This window comes from Bombina bombina, chromosome 10 (genome assembly GCF_027579735.1).
Source record: "Bombina bombina isolate aBomBom1 chromosome 10, aBomBom1.pri, whole genome shotgun sequence".
Classification (NCBI taxonomy): domain Eukaryota; kingdom Metazoa; phylum Chordata; class Amphibia; order Anura; family Bombinatoridae; genus Bombina; species Bombina bombina.
In genome coordinates this window covers 122344231-122360946 of record NC_069508.1, presented here as the reverse complement: position 1 = coordinate 122360946, position 16716 = coordinate 122344231, and positions in this window count along the sequence as shown.

Below are 16716 nucleotides of genomic sequence, written 5' to 3'. Positions count from 1 at the left end.
CTAATAAAAACAAGGTTGTATGGGTTTTTCACACAGCCTTGTTTACACAAACGCTAGTTTATTTCCTGTTTTATATATCTTTCCCTAATTGTTCTCCAAAGAAGACAGAGATAAATAGAAAACTATTTCAAACATGGCAGCACCCATTACTTTATATAATCTAGAGTTCTTTATAGAAACAAAACCTTTACACTTATATTGTCAATATTTAAACAACTAGTATAATGGTAAAAATGCATCTACATATTATTCTTAGGCTAATCTTTGATTTAAATACATCACTATGTCTAGAATGTTACAGCAAACCAATTTTTTTTTCTTCCATGATTCGGATTATTATTTAATTTGCTTAGTTTTCTTGGTATCCTTTGTTAAAAAGTATACCTAAGTAGGCTCAGGAGCTGGGAGCTAGCTGCTAATCGGTGGCTCTTTTAATTGACCAATGTGTTTAACTAGCTCCCAATAGTGCATTACTGCTCCTTCAATATTATAGAATTATGCAGACTCCAGCATCAAATTCTTAAAAGACCTTTATTTTTCCATTAGTAGGGTCCACATACCACATACAACGTTTCAAGCCTGCAATAGGCCCTTAGTCATGTATCTTTCTATACTTCAATATTGGAGACCAAGAGAATTAAGCAAATGTGATAATAGAAGTAAAGTGAAGAGTTACTTAAAAATATATGTTCTATCTGAATCATAAGATTAAAATGTTAAGTTTCATGTCCCTTTAAGGATAATGAAAAACATTGGAATAGACTGTACCTTTATGTTCCTAGTTTAGATTGTATTCTTTTAGTCACGATTTTCATATTATTATCAGAAACCTATAAAATAAATAGAACAATTAGGAGAAACCACTAAAACAAAACTGGGCCTGTGCTGCCCGAATTATCCATAGGTTTGTCACCAATAATAAGGATGATGTGCTGCCTCCATATACTGGTCTAGATTCATAAATGCTTTTGAGATCGCCGATGGGCCTTGTTGTGAAAGTTTTTTTTAGACAGATTCCTTAGTAGGTGTTCCTGCCATTAAAGGGATGGAAAGGTCAAAATTAAAATGTACATGGGTGCATTTAAATTTGAAATATAAACATTTTTGCAATATACTTCCATTAGCAAAAATGCTATAAATTAAATGTATTACTGTTTTTCAACAGCATACGTACGTATCCTGTGAGGGCCTGTGCACCAGTACTCAAATGCCATGCCTGTTGAGAGAGCTTACAATAGTGTCTTTGCTTCTGAAGATGTAATCGGTGTCATACAAGCCACTGCTGACTCTGAGAAGGTTTGGTGTTTGGATACTGGTGAACAGGCCCTCATAGGATATGTGCGTCTGCTGCAGAGAAACAGTAATAACTTTTACTAGACGCATTTTTGCTACTGGAAGTATATTGCAAAAAATGCTAAGTGCACCCATGCACATATAATTTTTGACCTTTCTATCCATTTACCATCTTAAAGGGACATAATACTCATATGCTAAATCACTTGAAACTGATGCAGTATAACTGTAAAAAGCTGAGAGGAAAATATCACCTGAGCATCTCTATGTGAAAAAGGAAGATATTTTACCTCACAATGTCCTCAGCTCAGCAGAGTAAGTTCTGTGTAAAAAGTTATACTCAGCTGCACCCAGCTGCAGGTAAAAAAAAATAATGAAGAAATGAACAGCAGCCAATCAGCATCAGCAGTGCTGAGGTCATGAACTCTTTTACTGTGATCTCATGAGATTTTACTTAACTCTCATGAGATTTCATTGTTACACTGAATAGGGAAATGACATGAGAGTGCACCAGGCTCATCCTTTCAGCTGTCCCGGGACAGACATACTTATATGCTGCTTAGAAATCCTTTACAATGGGATGTGGCTACTGAGGAACTTTTGAGGTAAAATATCTTTCTTTTTTACATAGAGATGTTCAGGTGATATTTTCTAGTCAACTTTGTACAGCTATACTGCATCACTTTCAAGTGTTTAAACATTTGGGTATTATGGCCCTTTAAAGTGATGGTAAACTTTAGCTAATCAAATGCCATATATGTATTCTTTGCCATTAAAAAAACATAATTTATGTAAGAACTTACCTGATAAATTAATTTCTTTCATATTGGCAAGAGTCCATGAGCTAGTGACGCATGGGATATACATTCCTACCAGGAGGGGCAAAGTTTCCCAAACCTCAAAATGCCTATAAATACACCCCTCACCACACCCACAATTCAGTTTAACGAATAGCCAAGAAGTGGGGTGATAAGAAAGGAGCGAAAGCATCAACAAGGAATTGGAATAATTGTACTTTATAAAAAAAAAATCATAACCACCACAAAAAAGGGTGGGTCTCATCGACTCTTGCCAATATGAAAGAAATGAATCTATCAGGTAAGTTCTTACATAAATTATGTTTTCTTTCATGTAATTGGCAAGAGTCCATGAGCTAGTGACGTATGGGGTAGCAAATACCCAAGATGTGGAACGCCACGCAAGAGTCACTAGAGAGGGAGGGATAAAATAAAGACAGCCAATTCCGCAGAAAAAACAATCCACAACCCAAATCAAAAGTTTTAATCTTTATAATGAAAAAAACTGAAATTATAAGCAGAAGAATCAGACTGAAACAGCTGTCTGAAGTACTTTTCTACCAAAAACTGCTTCTGAAGAAGAAAAAACATCAAAATGGTAGAATTTAGTAAAAGTATGCAAAGAAGACCAAGTTGCTGCTTTGCAAATCTGATCAACAGAAGCTTCATTCTTAAAAGCCCAGGAAGTAGAAACTGACCTAGTAGAATGAGCCGTAATCCTTTGAGGCGGGGATTTACCTGACTCCACATAAGCATGATGAATCAAAAGCTTTAACCAAGACGCCAAAGAAATGGCAGAAGCCTTCTGACCTTTCCTAAAACCAGAAAAGATAACAAATAGACTAGAAGTCTTACTGAAATTTTAGTAGCTTCAACATAATATTTCAAAACTCTGACCACATCCAAAGAATGTAAGGATATTTCCAAAGAATTCTTAGGATTTAGGACACAAGGAAGGAACAATAATTCCTCTATTAATGTTGTTAGAATTCACAACTTGAGGTAAAAATTTAAATAAAGACAGCAAAAACCGCCTTATCCTGATGAAAAATCAGAAAAGGAGACTCACAAGAAAGAGCAGATAAATCAATCAATTCTAGCAGAAGAGATGGCCAAAAGGAACAATACTTTCCATGAAAGTAATTTAATGTCCAAAGAATGCATATGCTCAAACGGAAGAGCCTGTTAAGCCCTCAGAACCAGATTAAGACTCCAAGGAGGAGAAATTGGCTTAATGACAGGCTTGATACGAACCAAAGCCTGAACAAAACAATGAATATCAGAAAGATTAGCATTTTTTTCTGTGAAACAGCACAGAAAGAGCAGAGATTTGTCCTTTCAAGGAACTTGCAGACAAAACCTTATGAAGAAACTATAAAATCCTAGGAATTCTAAAAGAATGCCAAGAGAAATTATGAGAAGAGCATCATAAGATGTAAGTCTTCCAAACTCGATAATAAATCTTTCTAGACACAGATTTACAAACCTGAAACATAGTATTAATCACTGTGTCAGAGAAACCTCTATGACTAAGCACTAAGCGTTTTAATTTCCATACCATCAAATTTAATAATTTGATTTCCTGACGGAAAAAAAATTAATCTTAAGGTCTGGCCTAAATGGAAGTGACCAAGGTTGGCAACTGGACATCCGAACAAGAACAATATACCAAAACCTGAGCAGCCATGCTAGAGCCACCAGCAGCACAAATGATTGCTCCATGATGATTTTGAAAAATCACTCTTAAAAAGAAGAACCAGAAGGAGCAAAAATATAGGCAGATTGATAACTCCAAGGAAGTGTCAATGCATACACTGCTTCCGCCTGAGGATCCCCGGACCTGAATAGGTACCTGGGAAGTTTTCTTGTTTAGATGAGATGCCATCAGAACTATTACTGGAAACCCTCAATTCTGAACAATTTGAAAAAACACATCTGGGTAAAGAGACCATTCTCCCGGATGTAAAGCTTGATTGACAGAGATAATCCGCTTCCCAATTGTCTAAACCTGGGATATGGACCGCAGAAATTAGACAGGAGCTGGATTTAGCCCAAGCAAGTATCCGAGATACTTCTTTCACAGCCTAAGGACTGAGAGTCCCACCCTGATGATTGACATACGCCACAGTTGTGACATTGTCTGTCTGAAAAACAATAACATCTCTCTCTTCAAAAAGAAGCCAAAACTGACGAACTCTGAGAATGCACGGAGTTCCAAAATATTGAATGGTAATCTCGCCTCCTGAGATTTCCAAACCCCTTGTGCTGACAGAGATCCCCAGACAGCCTCCCAACCTAAAAGACTCGCATCTGTAGTGATCAAGGTCCAGGTTGGATGAATCGAAGAGACCCGTAGAACTATATGATGGTGATCTAACCACCAAGTCAAAGATAGTTAAACATTGGGATTCAAAGATATTAAAAATGATATCCTAGAATCCCTGCACCATTAATTCAGCATAAAAAACTGGAAAGGTTTCATATGAAAATGAGCAAAGGGAATCGAATCCAATGCTGCAGCCATGAGACCTTAAACTTCCATGCATATAGCTACTGAAGGAAATAATAGAGACTGAAGGTTCCGACAAACTGAACCCAATATAATTGTCTCCTGTCTGTTAGAGACAAAGACATTGACACAATCTATCTGGAAACCTAAAAAAGGTGACCCTTGTCTGAGCAACCTTGTCTGGGACAATGAATAGTTTTGAACAAAACCCCAAACCCTGTTCCTGAAATGGAACTGGTATGAATACCCCAGATAACTCCAGGTCTGAGCAGCGCCTTGAGACCCCAACGGGTAACCAGCTGCGCCTCACAAGTACCCAACACATACAAGTCTGAAACATACTTCAGAAAAGTGTGAGCCTTTACTGGAATAACTGGAATATGCTAGAGAGAAAAAAACTTCTCACAGGCGGTTTTACTCTGAATCCTATTCAGTACCCCAATCTAAGAAGTTTGGACCGAATTGAACCAAACAAATTTAAAAAAAAGTCTTAACCTGCCCCTTACCAGCTAAGCTGGAATAAAAAAACGCACCTACATGCAAATTTGGGGGGCTGACTTTGATCTTTTAAATAGCTTAAATTCATTCCATGTTGAAGAAAGCTTCCAATTATAAACATGTTACTTGGGGAAGAATTAGGATTCTGTTCCTTATTAAGAAAAAAATAATATAAGCTTAAGATTTACTCTTAGAACTCAATCTTGAAGCAACAAAAAACTCCCTTCCCAGTGTAACAGTTTGAATAAATTGAATCCAATTGTGAACCAAATAATTGATTACCTTGGAAAAAAAGAAATGTGGATTTTAGAAATCAAATTAGCATTCCAAGATTAAGTCACAAACGGCTAGATTTAGAGTTCTGCGGCCAAACGGGTGCGTTAGCTACGTGTGCTTTTTTTCCCCCGCACCTTTTAAATACCACTGGTATTTAGAGTTCACAGAATGGTTGCGTTTTCAGTGCGTTAGGCTCCAAAAAGGGAGCGTAGAGCATAATTTAACGCCACTGCAACTCTCGATACCAGCGGTGCTTACGGACGCGGCCAGCTTCAAAAACGTGCTCGTGCACGATTCCCCCATAGAAAACAATGGGGCAGTTTGAGCTGAAAAAAAACCTAACACCTGCAAAAAAGCAGCGTTCAGCTCCTAACGCAGCCCCATTATTTTCTATGGGGAAACACTTCCTACGTCTGCACCTAACACTCTAACATGAACCCCGAGTCTAAACACCCCTAACCTTACACTTATTAACCCCTAATCTGCCTCCCCTGCTATCGCTGACACCTGCATATTATTATTAACCCCTAATCTGCTGCTCCGTATACCGCCGCAACATACATTATAGTTATGTACCCCTAATCTGCTGCCCCTAACACCGCCGACCCCTATATTATATTTATTAACCCCTAATCTGCCCCCCACAACGTCGCCGCCAGCTACCTACAATAATTAACCCCTAATCTGCCGATCGGAGTTCACCGCTACTATAATAAATGTATTAACCCCTAAGGCTAAGTCTAACCCTAACACTTACACCCCCCTAAGTTAAATATAATTTTTATCTAACGAAATAAATTAACTCTTATTAAATAAATTATTCCTATTTAAAGCTAAATACTTACCTGTAAAATAAACCCTAATATAGCTACAATATAAATTATAATTATATTGTAGCTATTTTAGGATTAATATTTATTTTACAGGCAACTTTGTAATTATTTTAACCAGGTACAATAGCTATTAAATAGTTAATAACTATTTAATAGCTACCTAGTTAAAATAATTACAAAATTACCTGTAAAATAAATCCTAACCTAAGTTACAATTAAACCTAACACTACACTATCAATAAATAAATTAAATAAACTACCTACAATTACCTACAATTAAACCTAACACTACACTATCAATAAATTAATTAAATAAAATACCTACAAATAACTACAATTAAATAAACTAACTAAAGTACAAAAAATAAAAAAAGCTAAGTTACAAAAATAAAAAAATATTTACAAACATTAGAAAAATATTACAACAATTTTAAACTAATTACACCTACGCTAAGCCCCCTAATAAAATAACAAAGACACCCAAAATAAAAAAATGCCCTACCCTATTCTAAATTAAAAAAGTTCAAAGCTCTTTTACCTTACCAGCCCTGAAAAGGGCCATTTGCGGGGCATGCCCCAAAGAATTCAGCTCTTTTGCCTGTAAAAAAAAACATACAATACCCCCCCAACATTACAACCCACCACCCACATACCCGTAATCTAACCCAAACCCCCCTTAAATAAACCTAACACTAAGCCCCTGAAGATCTTCCTACCTTATCTTCACCATGCCAGGTTCACCGATCCGTCCTCGGAAGTCTTGATCCAAGCCTCGGAAGTGTTGATCCAAGCCCAAGCGGGGGCTGAAGAGTGACGTCCATCCTCCGGCTGAAGTCTTGATCCAAGCGGGGAGAAGAGGACATCCGGACCGGCAAACATCTTCTTCCAAGCCGCATCTTCTATGTTCTTCAATCCGATGACGACCGGCTGATCTTTAAGACCTCCAGCGCGGATCCATCCATCTTCACCGACGACTTCCCGACGAATGACGGTTCCTTTAAGGGACGTCATCCAAGATGGCGTCCCTCGAATTCCGATTGGCTGATAGGATTCTATCAGCCAATCGGAATTAAGGTAGGAAAATTCTGATTGGCTGATGGAATCAGCCAATCAGAATCAAGTTCAATCCGATTGGCTGATCCAATCAGCCAATCAGATTGAGCTCGCATTCTATTGGCTGTTCCGATCAGCCAATAGAATGCGAGCTCAATCTGATTGGCTGATTGGATCAGCCAATCGGATTGAACTTGATTCTAATTGGCTGATTCCATCAGCCAATCAGAATTTTCCTACCTTAATTCCGATTGGCTGATAGAATCCTATCAGCCAATCGGAATTCGAGGGACGCCATCTTGGATGACGTCCCTTAAAGGAATCGTCATTCGTCGGGAAGTCGTCGGTGAAGATGGATGGATCCACGCTTGAAGATCAGCCGGTTGTCATCGGATTGAAGAACATAGAAGATGCGGCTTGGAAGAAGATGTTTGCCGGTCCGGATGTCCTCTTCTGCCCGCTTGGATCAAGACTTCAGCCGGAGGATGAACGTCACACTTCAGCCCCCGCTTGGGCTTGGATCAACACTTCCGAGGCTTGGATCAAGACTTCCGAGGACGGATCGGTGAACCTGGCATGGTGAAGATAAGGTAGGAAGATCTTCAGGGGCTTAGTGTTAGGTTTATTTAAGGGGGGTTTGGGTTAGATTAGGGGTATTTGGGTGGTGGGTTGTAATGTTAGGGGGGTATTGTATGTTTTTTTTTACAGGCAAAAGAGCTGAATTATTTGGGGCATGCCCCGCAAATGGCCCTTTTCAGGGCTGGTAAGGTAAAAGAGCTTTGAACTTTTTTTAATTTAGAATAGGGTAGGGCATTTTTTTATTTTGGGGGTCTTTGTTATTTTATTAGGGGGCTTAGAGTAGGTGTAATTAGTTTAAAATTGTTGTAATATTTTTCTAATGTTTGTAAATATTTTTTTATTTTTTGTACTTTAGTTAGTTTATTTAATTGTAGTTATTTGTAGGTATTGTATTTAATTAATTTATTGATAGTGTAGTGTTAGGTTTAATTGTAGGTAATTGTAGGTAGTTTATTTAATTTATTTATTGATAGTGTAGTGTTAGGTTTAATTGTAACTTAGGTTAGGATTTATTTTACAGGTAATTTTGTAATTATTTTAACTAGGTAACTATTAAATAGTTATTAACTATTTAATAGCTATTGTACCTGGTTAAAATAATTACAAAGTTGCCTGTAAAATAAATATTAAACCTAAAATAGCTACAATATAATTATAATTTATATTGTAGCTATATTAGGGTTTATTTTACAGGTAAGTATTTAGCTTTAAATAGGAATAATTTATATAATAAGAGTTAATTTATTTCGTTAGATTTAAATTATATTTAACTTAGGGGGGTGTTAGTGTTAGGGTTAGACTTAGCTTTAGGGGTTAAAAAATTTATTAGAATAGCGGTGAGCTCCGGTCGGCAGATTAGGGGTTAATGTTTGAAGTTAGGTGTCGGCGATGTTAGGGAGGGCAGATTAGGGGTTAATACTATTTATTATAGGGTTATTGAGGCGGGAGTGAGGCGGATTAGGGGTTAATAACTTTATTATAGTAGCGGTGCGGTCCGCTCGGCAGATTAGGGGTTAATAAGTGTAGGTAGGTGGCGGCGACATTGGGGGGGGCAGATTAGGGGTTGATAAATATAATATAGGGGTCGGCGGTGTTAGGGGCAGCAGATTAGGGGTACATAGGGATAATTTAGCTGGCGGCAGTGTACGGAGCGGCAGATTAGGGGTTAAAAAATTTAATAGAGTGGCGGCAATGTGGGGGGACCTCGGTTTAGGGGTACATAGGTAGTTTATGGGTGTTAGTGTACTTTAGAGCACAGTAGTTAAGAGCTTTATAAACCGGCATTAGCCCAGAAAGCTCTTAACTACTGTTTTTTTTCTGCGGCTGGAGTTTTGTCGTTAGATTTCTAACGCTCACTTCAGCCACGACTCTAAATACCGGCATTAGAAAGATCCCATTGAAAAGATAGGATACGCAAATGGCGTAGGGGGATCTGCGGTATGGAAAAGTCGCGGCTGCAAAGTGAGCGTTAGACCCTTTCCTGACTGACTCCAAATACCAGAGGGCGGTAAAAACCAGCGTTAGGAACCTCTAACGCTGGTTTTCACGGCTACCGCCCAACTCTAAATCTAGCCGAAAGTTCTTCTAGCTAAAAATAGCTAAAGACATAGATTTAACCTCAGTTGTGAAAATATCAAAAAAATGAAGACACAAATGAAATTATTAGCATGTTGATCAACTTAACAATGCTAAAACAAATCATAATGAAGGCTCATTCTCTTCTTTCATTCTCCTTAAATGACAGCTGCAACCACTGATCAGCACATCCTTCCTTTTACTTAACCCTATAGAATAAATACCCTCTCTTCCTACATATAGCTATATATCACACATCAATAGTGTATATACTTTTCATTTTTATTTTTTATCTACACACCTCATACCACTAACATGAATCTAAATATAACCATACTCTTATTCATTATAACCTCTCACTCCAATTTGGTTCACATAATAACCGCCATAAGCACACACCTCAAACTGGAAAACAATTTATCATACATCATGGCCTGCTCTGTTGCTGTAACTTATCTGCTGAGTGCTGGTGGAGGGTTATAAAAAATAACCCTCCTACCCCCACCTCACAAAATTATAAAGTATCACATTCACTATATGGCCAATCAAAAATGATTTCTAAATTCCTATTCCTTATGTCACTTGCCCTTGCAAATGACATAGAGTCTAACCCTGGTCCCCTAACAAATTCCATTTCTAGCCTTCCAGCTAAAAAAGGCCTCTCCTTTGTGCACTGTAATATCCGCAGCTTACTACCAAAAATTGATGCACTGCAAGCTTGGTGTTTACAATACAAACCCAAAATCATTGTGATCTCTGAATCGTGGCTAACCGCAAAAATACCTGACTCTGCCATTGCAATACATGGATATTCGTGCCATAGAAATGATAGAGCAAAGAGAGGAGGCGGCATTGTAATTTATGTTGACAATTCCGCAAAGTTCACCCCCTTACAAAAATCTAGCTCTCCTGCCACCTTTGATTTCCTTTCTGGCAAAATTGAAATCCCATGCAGTAAATCAATAATTGTTGCAGAGATCTACCGCCCACCTAGCTCTCCTGTACATTCCCTTTCTGACATAGCACATCTCCTTAGTGAAACCATAGCTCAAAACCAAAAAAGTGAAATTTTGGTTTTTGGAGATTTTAATATTGATTGGCTGAATCTAAAAAATAATAGTTGTCGCTCACTGTTTAAATCTTTGCAGCTAACGCAATTAATCTCCTCCCCAACTCGCATAAACATCAAAAGCCATAATCACACCCTGCTTGACTGGATTCTCTCCACTTCTCCCAACCGAATCCAGGAGGCAGGTGTTCTCCCTAACAATTTCAGTGACCACTGCCTAGTGTACTGCATGCGCAAAATAAAGGCAACTAAATCCTCTCCCAAGGTTAAAATCACCAGGTCCTTCAAAAAATTGAATCTTCAATCATTTCTAAATGACATTAAGAACCTCCCCTGGCACAGATTAAACCTAATCCCAGATCTAGATTCCGCAGTAGAATTCTTCCAGTCTGAACTCCTACAAGTTTGGAATATGCATGCCCCGCTGCGTAAGGTGAGAGTAAAAGGAGCACACTTAAATTGGATCACAGCTGACCTCATTCAAATGTACCAGTTTCGGGATTCATTGTGGTCAAAGTTCAAGCATACAGGCTCTATGAACGATCACTGTGTATATAGACAATGGCGAAATATATGCACTAAACAAACAAAATTGGCCAAGGCCCAATATTTCTGTGAAAATCTGAACAATAACATATCAAACCCTAGAAAGTTTTGGAAACTCATAAACAACTTACAAAATCCACCAATCCACTCCCAACCCCGCACTGTCAATGCGGACAACCAAACCCTGCAACTCCCCTTAGAAGTAGCAAATGCCTTTAATAGTTATTTTGTCAGATGCTCCACCACCCTGATTGACAAACTAATAAATGACGCTCATCCTGAAACTACAAATGTGGATCAGGCCCCACTAAATCAGCAAAGACCCAATATACAGAAGTTCAATTTTAGACCTGTACCCATCAATGTAATTAAGAAACACCTTAATAATCTAAAAATGAAAAACCAGTCTGGACCTGATCAAATCCCAGCAATGCTGTTGAAGATCAGTGCGCCGGCAATTGCTAAACCCGTCACAACCCTAATTAACAAATCCTTGGTGTCTGGATACATACCCAAACTGTGGAAAACTGCAAGAGTAGTGCCTATCCATAAAAGTGAGTAGTTAACCTTGGTTTCTAATTATCGTCCCATATCTTTGCTCCCAGTATTGTCAAAAATTTTAGAAAAATGCGTCCATACGCAACTTTGTGAGTATTACCAACAATCTAACTATCTGACCCCTGATCAATCAGGTTTTCGCCCGAATCACTCCCCTACAACTGCCCTCCTAAAAGTTTGCAACGACATCCAAACTGGCATGGAACAAGGAGACCTAACTGGAGCTATTTTCCTTGACTTTGCAAAGGCCTTTGACACAGTAGACCACGATATACTATTGCTCAAACTAAAAAACTCAGGTATTGGTGATCGTCCGCTAACCTGGTTTCGATCATATGTATCGGATCAATCACAATATGTCTCCATTTCTGGCAGTGACTCCCTCCCTCTCCCGGTCACGTGTGGTGTTCCCCAAGGATCCATTCTCGGCCCCCTGCTATTCACATTATTTATAAATGATCTGTCTAATGTCTGCAAATCTTCAACTGTACACATGTACGCAGACGACACGGTAATCTATGTAAACAATTCCGATCTGCCGCAGCTTGAAGCAGTGCTCCAAGACCAATTCACAGTGGTAGAAAAGTGGATATCAAAAAACAAACTCTTCCTAAACACTGACAAAACTGTCACAATGATCTTTGGAACAGGGCCTAAATTACACAAATTACAAAATTCCCATCTACGCATCAAAACAAAATCCAATTGCACACTGACCGCAGTCCACTCTTTCAAATACTTGGGTATGTTGTTAGACCCCAATCTATCTTTTGGCCTCCACATAGAAAAACTTGCATCTAAACTTTATCCAAAACTAGGTGCCCTGTACAGAAACAAATCTTGCCTCAGCCCTACAGTAAAGGAAAAGATTGTACAGCAAATGCTGATGCCTATCATGGATTACGGGGACGTAGTATATGCACCTGCACCGCAAACTCACCTTAATAAACTAAATTAATTGTATAACTCGTTCTGCCGCTTTGTGCTACAATGTAACTACAGGACCCACCATTGTGACATGCTAAAAGAACTAAACTGGCTGTCGCTGGAATCCATCTTTCTTGCCTTGTGTTTAAGAGCCTTTCTGGGAAGCTCCCACCCTACCTGAGCAGAATGCTCTCCCCGGCTATTCCCACCTCCTATAACCTCTGATCCAATACCAGCACATTATTTAGCTTGCCTCAATACAAAAAGAAAGCAGCTCGATCCTCCTTTTCCTACAGAGCACCACAATTATGGAACAACCTCCCGCACAATTTCAAACCTTCCCCAAGCCTAATATCCTTTAAGAGATCCCTCTCTACATATCTCAAAACAGAATGCATCTGTCATGGTTGATTAAATACCTGTTCTATGTTAAAACATTTATTTATTTTTTATTTATTTTATTTGCATATATTGTGTATTATTATTGGTTTTTGTATTTTATTGTACCCTATGTTATCAATGCAATGTCTTGTGGACCCAGGACATACTTGAAAACGAGAGAAATCTGAATGTATCCTTCCTGGTAAAATATTTTATAAATAAAATAAATAAATAAATAAACTTGTTGCACTAAAGTATCCAACCAGAAAGTTGAAGCATTTGCAACATCAGCCAAATAAATTGCAGGCCTAAGAAAAGGACCTGAAATAAAATATTTTTCCTTAAATAAGATACAACTTTCCCATCTGAAGGAAAAAAATAAATACTATTTTCTATAGGAATAGTAGTATGTTTAGCAAGAGTAGAGATAGCCCCATTAACTTTGGGGATCTTTCCTCAAAACTTTAAACTAACTGCCGGCAAAGGATACAATTTAAAAACCTTAAAGAAGGAATAAAAGAAGTCCCAGGCCTATTCCATTCCCTAGTATCATGAACTGGGAAAAAAACCTCTGAAGAAACCATAGGAGGTTAATGAGCAGAATTTAAATGTTAGCTAGTCTTAAATCAAAAGAACTAGACTCCTCAATATCCAATATAATCAACACCTTTTCAACAACAAATGTACTCTATTTAAAAATAAAAAAGTAGATTTGTTAGTGTCAAATATCTGATGAAGTATATTCTAAATGAGAAAAAAACATCATCAGAGAAGGATAATTTAGTATGTTGTCGGTCATTTGAAAATTCCTCAACTAAATGAGAAGTTTAAAAAAGACCTATACATTTTATTAGAAGGCGGGATGTCAGACAAAGCCTTTAGGATAGAATCAGAAAAACATTCTCATAGATTCCTAGGTATATCTTGTACGTTAGATGTAAAAAGAATAGCAAATAGATAATGCATAAATACTAATGGACTCTGCATGTAAAAGTTTATCATGATAACTTATTACAAACCAAAGCTAAAGATAAAATTCATAACATTAAAATAAATGAACTTAGCTTTGGTAGGACTGATATCAGTCATCAGGAATCCAACAGTATTTTCTGATACAGGAACAGTTTTTGGAATATCTTGCAATATGTAATAGAAAAACAACATATAAAGCAAAATTATCAAATTCCTTAAATGACAGTTTCAGGAATGGGAAAAAATGCAAACAGAACAAGCTTCTAGAAACCAGAAGCAACTAAAAAGTGAGACTTAAATAATGTAAAAAAACTGGCGCCAAGTATGACGCCCACATATTTTTTGGCGCCAAAAACGTCTGTAACAAACACAAAAGTAAAAAAATGAGGCAACTACATGAAAACTTCCGGCGTCAACTACGACGCCGGAAATCAGACAAACGTCAATCTCGCGCCAAAAAAGTCTCGCACCAAAAATGACGCAATAAATTCTAGCATTTTTTGCACCCGCGAGCCTAACAGCCCGCAGTTTAAAGGAAAAAAGTCAATTGAAAATTTTAGGTAAGAAAAATATTTCATTCATATGCATTTTCCCAAAAAATGAAACTGACAGTCTGAAAGAAGGAAAATAAACTGATTGACCTGAATCATGGCAAATATAAGTATAAAACATATATTTAGAACTTTACATATAAAGTGCCAAACCATAGCTGAGAGTGTCATAAATAAAATAAGACTTACTTACCCAAAGACACTCATCTACATAAAGTAGATAGCCAAACCAGTACTGAAACGAGAATCAGTAGAGGTAATGGTATATAAGAGTATATCGTCGATCTGAAAAGGGAGGTAGGAGAAGAAATCTCTACGACCGATAACAGAGCAATACTCTCTTCACATCCCTCTGACATTCACTGCACTCTGAGAGGAAAACCGGGCTTCAGCCTGCTGTGAAGCGCATATCAACGTAGAAATCTAGCACAAACTTACTTCACCACCTCCATGGGAGGCAAAGTTTGTAAAACTGAATTGTGGGTGTGGTGAGGGGTGTATTTATAGGCATTTTGAGGTTTGGGAAACTTTGCCCCTCCTGGTAGGAATGTATATCCCATACGTCACTATCTCATGGACTCTTGCCAATTTCATGAAAGAAAAAGTGTATGTGTACCTTTTTTTATATCTAGCTGTGAAAAGGGTTAAATTCATGCCTATATTAGTACTTCTATTACAATGTTATGCCGCCCACTGGGATGGACTTTTTTTGAATTTTTTTTTTACCTACACTAATGTGAAGAATGCCAAATTCATAATTCTATTGACCTGGGAAAGTATATTGTCGCATAAAAAGCTGAAAGAGATCTCCTATGCAAATAGTATAGTGTGTGTTAAAACCACTAGTAATGTAATCTTGTGAAATGTAATAAAACAATAAAACCATATTTAGGCATAAAATAGATAAAATAGATCTTAATGTTTATTGGAACAATTGTTCAGAATAAAAAAAGGATTAACTGATTAATCTCAGGAAGTGATGCCGGCATCAAATTGATATACTATCTGAGATAATTCATAAAATATGATCTAAAATAAATACATAAATATTAGCTTGTAAAATGAAATCAGTGAAGCGCTACTGAAAAAGGCCTATACAATTCAGTGTTATATAGTACAATAAAGCGAAGAGTAATACAAATTGGTTCTAATGTAACATATATTGTAATATGCATCACTGCAACGATAGGGACAAAGTTTGTGGGAACTAAGTAGTGGAAGGGTTTTTAGCAATAGTATATTGTGTCCCACGGTTTATACAATGGAGCATATTTCTCAAGCTCCGGAACCACTGCTCCATAACTCGTCCGCCTGCTCTGAGGCCGCGGACAGAAATCAACCCGATCAAATACGATAGGGTTGATTGACACCCTCTGCTAGCAGCCGATTGGCCGCGAATCTGCAGGGGGCAGCATTGCACCAGCAGTTCTCAAGAACTGCTGGTGCAATGATAAATGTCAACAACTTATGCTGTCAGCATTTATCGATGTGCAGCGGACATGATACTCTACTTCGTATTATGTCCGCTCGCACATTGATAAATATGGCCCAAAGTCACTTAGGTTGTGTAAAAAATACTTTAATATCTTATGTGACACGTTTATTCATGTATGGTATTAGGGTTAGGGTTTAAAGGTGTGTAATCGCTCAAGCAGCTCCTATGTCGAGTTTTTAGACAACACAGTCTTGGTATAATATGTGGGTCTTGCAGAAGATTTTAACTCACTGTGACTCCATTTGAAGAGCAGGTATATACCAATGGTAAGGTTTTAATACTTGCTTCCGTAACAGGTTCTGTTTGCAGGGGTTGTGCTTTTGCTTGTATGCCCCAGAACAGTGGTTGTCCATGAGAAGATGTTGGTGGCTCTTGACACCATCATGCAGAAATTAATCTCCTCTGATGGTGTCACCCCCGTCACGTTGCAACTCCCTACAGTGCCTGGCTGGACATCAGTGAAAACCAACGGAGGAGCTAGATTGTATTTTTAACTCCTCCTGCCCGGCGCGCTGCTCAGAGGAAGATGCTTTCATTCTAAAGCCAGCAGAGGTTGGTATAGTCTTAGCTTGAAATAGTGGAATTAAAATATATAAAAAAAGAAAATCTTAAAAAAAATTCTCTCTTAAATTTAATGTATTTTCTTCCCTTTACCTGTCTCTTTGTAGTAGTTTTCCTAATTCCTTCAGATAGGCTTACATCACTGTTTGTCTTACTCTCCTCCATCTTCTTTTTTTTAAATTAAATATTAATTATTTTTCATTCTAATAATTTTCCTGCACACAAAGCCATTCCACCTGAATT